The sequence below is a fragment of the Ptychodera flava genome, chromosome 4, assembly GCF_041260155.1.
Source record: "Ptychodera flava strain L36383 chromosome 4, AS_Pfla_20210202, whole genome shotgun sequence".
Lineage (NCBI taxonomy): Eukaryota > Metazoa > Hemichordata > Enteropneusta > Ptychoderidae > Ptychodera > Ptychodera flava.
In genome coordinates, this window is record NC_091931.1 from 42,945,541 (window position 1) to 42,951,872 (window position 6,332).

Consider the following 6,332-nt stretch of genomic DNA (forward strand, 5'->3'; position numbering starts at 1 on the left):
CACCTTTTAGGGGCTGGTTTTGACTTTTCCGATATTTAACCCCGCCATCACGATTTAAAAATCGGAAAAGTCAAAACCAGCCCCTAAAAGGTGGAAATCCCGTCCGAAAACACCACTGTGGACCCAAAGCTAAGTCCATAGAGGGACTGTGGATAAAGGATTTTCAGGGGGTATCAATTCACGAGTAAAATGTTGCGATGACGAAAAGCCACTGCAGTCTCGCAAGGGACCATAAAAACCCACATTGTCATTCAACACAAAACGACTTGCAATCCTGCCATTTCTCACTGTGATCTGTCCTCGTAATTTTCAGTGTCACTACTATTTTTATCGAAAATGCTTTCTGAGTTTCTAGTTAGTTTCACTGCTGCTATTATTCTCAACGAAGTCACTACTGTCTGTTTCTTACCCATCCATGTTGAAATTCTCAGTTTATTGACAGATTGATCGGAAAAAATAAAGACAGATTTGTAAAGCCTCGTTATGGATGCGGCCAAAGTAAGTAAATTCTTTGTTTTGCGTCCGCGCGCGCCTAGGTTTTTGGAGATTTTTCGGAAAAAAAACACAAACTTTCCTTTCAAAATTTCGCCTTTGGTGACGCCATTTTGTCGCAAAAACAAGTCGTGGCTTTTAACTTTGCGATGAAATACTCCTTTACGGCAGTCAGATTTCACTGATAGACGGTGCGGTGACGTAAAACAGTACTCTATACACATTTACCCCTGTCGATCCTCTCTGCCTCACGCCGGGGCCTCACGTTCTCGCTGTCTGTTGTGGCTTTGCCTGTTGTGGCTTTGCCATCACGATAAAAAATGGATGAAAGCATGGAAATAATCGAAGTTAAAAACAGGAAACCTTTGCACGGTAACTTGAAGGCATGGCCATTGCGAGCATTCGGGACTTGAACAGTAATAGAGAGTTTCAGTCGGCCGATTGGACTTGTACCACGACTCAGAGAATATGGCAGACGGAAAAATCGGAAAGTGTTGAAGCCTATCCTAGTTTATCGGTCTTTCAGGTTTGCCAAAAATTTGGTTCATTCGTCCATTTTAACTTGAAACAAAAAACAAACCAGTGATCAGTCCTGTAAACGAAAGGCCTTTACGTACTTTTTTGTTCAGTTTGGGTAAGGGAAAGTATATTAGAATCCCTCTGTGAAAGTTCAAACTTGTAGCAGGCGGTCGTAGCTGCTCTTGAAGGAGGTCACACTTTCTGCATTAATGACATCGGCTGGTAATTTATTTCAAATGTTCACAACTCTTGCTGAAAAAAGAACTTCCTTGTGTTAAGTCGAACGGTCAGTTTATGAAGTTTGGGACAGTGTCCTTGAGTTCTCGAGTCGGCTGCTAACTCAAGTGAAAGGTTACAGTGGTCATGGCCTTTGATAACTTTCTAGAGTTGAATCATGTCGCCGCGAATTCTTCTTTGTTCAAGTTCAATTAAATCAAGCTGTTTAAGTCTATTTTGATAATTGTAGTGTTGGAGTTTAGGTATTATTTGCCGTGCTAAGATTTTTATGTCCTTTTGTAGCCATGGTGACCGAGACTTGTACTGCATATTCAAGTGTGGTCTCACAAGTTGCTTGTAAAGACGAAGAATGACATTTATTTGATTTGATCGACAATGATCATTTGATGAGATCAAGCATTCTGTTTGCTTTATTGCAAACTTATCACATTTGCTTGAAGGTTTTAAGGTAGAATGAAGTAGGACGCCCAGTCATTTTCTTCAGTTGTACACCCCAGTGAAATGTTGTTCATTGAGAATATATTGAAGGGGTTGTTGTCGCCAATATGCGTCCGCCAATGTTCACTCATTTTTTGTAGCTTGTCCAAACCAGCTTGTAGAATTCAGGATCAATACAATTTTGCAAGGGGTGATATGTCTTGGTATTGTCGGTAAATTTTTGAGTTCAGAACTAATTTCACCGCCAGTATGATTGATGTAGATTAGAAAGAGTACTGGTCAAAGAACCGAACCCTGTGGGACACCACTTGTGACGTATTCTCCATTCAGATGATGCTCCATTTATGATTACTCGCTCTTTTGTATTTGTCAATCAAGCTTTGACCCACTGTAGAATATTTCCATTTATGCCATGATGATACTCCATCTTTTCAATCAATCTGGAGTGTGGTACTTTGAAAGTGCAAGGAATATAGATGTAAAGCTAGCGGCCACCTAAATTTTTGTGAAGATGACAATTGCGAAATGATTTCTTTTATTTGATGGAAAGGAAAGGTGCTGGTTTTACGGATGGTCCCGAGGAAGCTACAGGGAATACTTTAGTCATTATATCACCAATGTCTTGTTCTCTCTGATGCCCCATCTTTCTAAAATTGAATGCAGAGGCTACAAGTTACCCAATCTGTTTGGTGTTTTCTTTCAAAACAGACACCCATCAGCATAAACATTACGAGAAACTTGAAAGAAACGTACAAGAACTTGAGGACAAAAGACTGCTACTGTATACTGTTATAGTGTACCCATTCCTCATACTGTCCATATTTAAGTAATTTGATGAGGCTGTCAAATTGCTGTGCGATGGTATTGACATGTGGACACTTTGAATGCACAAGAAAGAAATCTAAAACTAATAAAAGAAAAGCAAAAGTCAAAGAATGACTATTAATTTTGATCCATTTGTCATGAAAATGCATACAGTGATCATACAGTGTGTCACACTGTGACAGGAGTATTCATGTTGTTTGAGAAAAATTGTCCAATAAAGGCAAACAGATTTTGTGTTAAATTTTCTGTGTGTGTTTTTTAACCGCTTACCCGCGTACCTTTTAGGATTTTGAGTGGACGCAAAACAAAGAATTTACTTACTTTGGCCTAACTGTAGTTTCTTGTTCCTCCAAAAGTGTGATGAAATTATAAGATAGTTTACATGTGAATATATGTATGTGTTGTTTGTACAGGGTTGCTGTGGAAAAAACTCAAGAATTCTGAGGGGCATATATTTTGGCCATAATTTCCTAAGTGCCTAACAAAAAAAACCAGGAAAATGGAAAATTCTCCCCGGGAAATAAAAGTTCGACACTCCCTTACCAAAATTTATGTAGAGGTAGTCAGGCAAAAATAACCGAGAACTTCGAAACAATTTCTGATATAACTACTTTTGATAACAAAAGAAAATAACTTCCCTTTTATGATCCGATTTTTTCTTACCATTTTATCGAGCGTTTGCTTGCAACTAACGAAAGTTCAAATCCCTAATGCAGTTTTTGAATGCGTGAAATTCGAGTACTCGATCTACTAGGTACTTGATGTGTTTTTCCTTTTATTTACATACAACTCTGCCAATACTGCGCCAAGTATTGTGCTCTTCTTAGACAACATAAAAATCTAAATTACTTACGTACGTACATACACACATACAAACGTACGTATATATACACACACACATACATACATATACACACACACATACATGCATGCATGCATGCATACATACATACATACATACATACATACATACATACATACATACATACATACATACATACATACATACATACATACATACATACATACATACATACATACATACATACAGAAACTTTCCGATAGATACACACAAGGGTTATTGATTTCGATAGAATGATCATCTTCAACAACTCGCACTTTATCAGTGTTTTCTCTGCATGTTCAGTGAAGTGGGCAATTTCTGCCCCATTCATCAAAATTAAGGGGCAAACTTGACATTTGAGGGGACAGTATTATTTAATGCTTACTAATGACATTAAACAACATATCCTATCAAAACATGAATATAAAATGGCACTAGTATCCATGGAGACTGAAGCACAACTATGTCCTGTACTGTGTTTTCTTTTCGGTGCGTCCACTCCATGTTATGCACGTCACCAAAATTGAACGGCATGCGACATGTCTTTTCCGGGGGAATATTCTGAATAGAAATAACAGCAAATTCACAGTTCACTACACTATGCGTTTGAGTCACCACCATGTGGGCGTATTTGCTTGCTGTGTTTTGTGCGCGATTTTCGCGCAGTCAGTAACTTTTAAAGGGCAGAAAATGGCTCGAAATGCGCAATTTGAGCAATCGCGCAGTGGAGAGAAAACCCTGCTTTATATGTCCTGTTTGATCCCGTCTCTGGAACTGATCAATCCACGGATTAGTTGATTTTGTCAATAACATTTTTTATCTTTACCCAAATCTCTTCTTAAATTTTACGAGAGATAATTAACATATCATTAAGTTTCTCCATTTGAGCGCTACTAATTCCATTACCAATCAAGCGTGACTGTTACACCTGTATTATTTATCTAACTAGCTCGATGTGACTGTCCCCGCAATTCTATTGCTATATACTGCAATTATCTCACTGTATTGTAGTGTAAAATATATCGTAGTACAAGGGCAACACACTCCCTAATCTAGTGAAAGTAATGTTAACTATGCTAAGTTCAGTAAAGACCTTTCTTTGATAATACTATTACTATGTATTATACATACATAATATGACGATTCGAATTTGCATATTTGACCATAACATCATCTGATACCACATTGCCGTGCACGACAAATCGAAATCGGTTTCCGGGAAAATGTCAAAGTGTTCCACTTACATTGCTTCTTAGAGATACCGTAACAAATGGGAGGTAACTCATCCTATATCGTATCACGAGAATCTAAAACAGAGACCAGAAAATCGACACCAGACAAGACCATGGCTGTTGGTAAATTAGAGATTGTACCGGACGCAAATGTCGCTAAAATATCATACTAAATATCAGACGAGGGCAAAAAAACTTACTTGGCAAATGAGACTTTGGACCCTAAAAACCGTTTTTAGGGTCTTTGGCCAAATTTGCAAAAGATACCGCCACATTCATGCGTGCCTGAACAATACACGGAACAGTGTCCTTAACAACTACAATGCCTTTTGTTTCTAAATGAGATGCTCTGCAAACAACTACGATTATTGGCAAAAGTGTTCTTTGCGAGGTTTTAGTAAAATTCGCAGTTCGTTGGTAGGCGACGTTTTGGACTGACGTTTTGAGGAAAATTAGTTTGAGCTATCAGTGCATAAGCTTATGTTCGGACGCGGGTACTTTGTATGATAACTGTGTTATCGGCGAAGAGACTTTCCCGCTAAAATTGAAAATCCTGAGCATGCTTGCATCTCAAAGTATTACTTGTTGTTTCTCTATGTACGCATCAAGGTTCATTTTTATCGTACCTTGAAGTTGACGCGGCGATAACATTAAAGTTACTGCGTACATGTCGTTGTCAAGGCAGAGCATGAAAATACAAACGGCGTGTTCTGTGCAGCGCCCTCGTACGAGGGCATTCGTACAAGAACGCAAAACAGTCACAGATATAGATCAAGTAGATGGCACAAAATGGTGTCTCTTTGTGAGAGTGTACTTTCAGAGTGTTAGTATCACTGTCTAAAATCAAGGTAAAAGCATTTAAGCTTCATGTTAATGGCTGCTATGTCTTAAAAGCTCCTGGAAAATTTTTTAAAAAATCGTAAAATCGGACTGAGTTACTAGATTGCCTGATATGTGTCCACTAATTATCTTCATAACTCGGAGTGTAAGCGGTTAAAACACACTAAGAAAATAGTACACACGTTTGATTTGCTTTTATTTGATAGTTTACTCTGTGATGTGAATACTCCTGTGTCAGCGTTGCATTTGTTCCCTTTGACAGTCCTCTTCTGTTTTCTCCTCTGTCTTCACAAGAGGCTTCATAAACTGGCATTTGTTTTCCTGTTCAGGATTGGAAAGTTTTGCTCTCCTTAGCCATAAATACAGCAAAACTCAGAATATTTTAATCTTGCGCTGTGGTAGTGTTGATGAGACCTCATCTATTCAGATAACTTTCGTTCATTATATTGTGAGTCAGCTGTGGAAATTATTCCTATGATTTTGAATAGGGTGTGGTGAATCATCCGGGGATTACATTTGATCGGGAACGTTACAGCGATACCTTGCTCACCAGTGTCAGCACTTTTGTGATCCGTGTGACGAGAGTTTCGAAACTCAAAGTGTCACTTATTCATCATTCGATTGACTCCATCGCGCTCCATCATTTTCCGTTTGATATATACCTTACCCTACTAAATAAAGATATTGTATAAAATCTTACAAATTTGCTGCACCATTTCTTCACAGTACAATATCAGAGAAATGATTGACACAGCTGACTTTCCTCGTAATTTTACAGCCCAAGAAATAACGTCGCCAACCGTGCAATTTCTCCGGCTGCCGGCTTCCATAAAAAGCCTGATAATAAGGTATGGTTAAATGTCAAAATGGTTATTATGAACCATTTCAATATATGTTTCTGTGAT